This window comes from Callospermophilus lateralis, assembly GCF_048772815.1.
Source record: "Callospermophilus lateralis isolate mCalLat2 chromosome X unlocalized genomic scaffold, mCalLat2.hap1 SUPER_X_unloc_1, whole genome shotgun sequence".
NCBI classification, from domain to species: Eukaryota; Metazoa; Chordata; class Mammalia; order Rodentia; family Sciuridae; genus Callospermophilus; species Callospermophilus lateralis.
Genome location: NW_027510162.1, coordinates 387234 through 388326, shown reverse-complemented (window position 1 = coordinate 388326; position 1093 = coordinate 387234).

The following is a 1093-nucleotide window of genomic DNA, read 5'->3' as shown; positions in this document are numbered from 1 at the left end:
AATGCCGCTTTTAAAACCTTGGCGCAGTTGACTTTTCTACTCTGAATGAACAACTCGAAATTATTCCAGGTCATCGAAAGGTATTCCAAATTATCTGAAAACTCTGATCTTCCATATACTGGCACATGCAACAAAATTGGACTGATATTTGCAGACTGTGCTACCTAATGTAAGCAACAAATCCACTTTGGTTATCATAATAGTAAAAGGGCCTCCTGGGCTGGAGATGTAGAGCACCTGCCTATCATGCATGAAGCCCTGGACTCAATCCCCAGGTTGCGGGGTGGGGAGGGAGCTATGGACTTTCTATTACTGTAGATAGGAAATGTTACATTCTTTTAAATTTTTTTTTTTTTTTTTTTTAGTTAGTGGACCTTTATTTATTTATATGCGGTGCTGAGAATCAAACCCAGTGCCTCATGCATGCTAGGCAAGCACTTTACCACTGAGCCACCACTCCAGCCCCAGGAAATATTACATTCTAAAGCTGGGATTTTTAAGAACAAGGAAATGATTCCATCAAATTAAGTGGCTAGTCTACTAAAAAGACATAGGTCCGAAGCACCTCAGTCAATGCAGCTATTCAGTAAAAAGCCTATGGGCTTCTGCCAACAATGTAGAGTTGCAGCTTTTAAGTCACAGATAGTAATCAGGTTATGCGTATAATACCTTAATAATATATTAATCTCCAGATGGATTTTTATCAGGGTAATGAACCAGTCAGAAGATATAAACTTCCTTTCTCTCCCTTACTGCTTGTTAACATTCAAGGGAAGCTGAATGTGGTGGCAGCACACACCTGTAAACACAGGGATTTGGGCAGTTGGGGCAAGAGGATTGCAAGTTCAAGGCCAGGCTCTGGCAACTTAGAATGTGTCTCAAGTTTTTTTTTTAAAGGGCTGGGGATGTAGCTCAGTGGCAAAGCATCCCTAGGTTCAATCCTCAGAATGGAAAGAGAAAAAATGGTTTTTTTCATCTCAAGTCATCTTGAACTCAAGAAGGGATATAACTTAAATGGTATTCGCCTAGCATGCTTGAGGCCCTACCAGGGCTCAATCCCCAGCAAAACCCACCCCCACCCCCAACTGTGTAA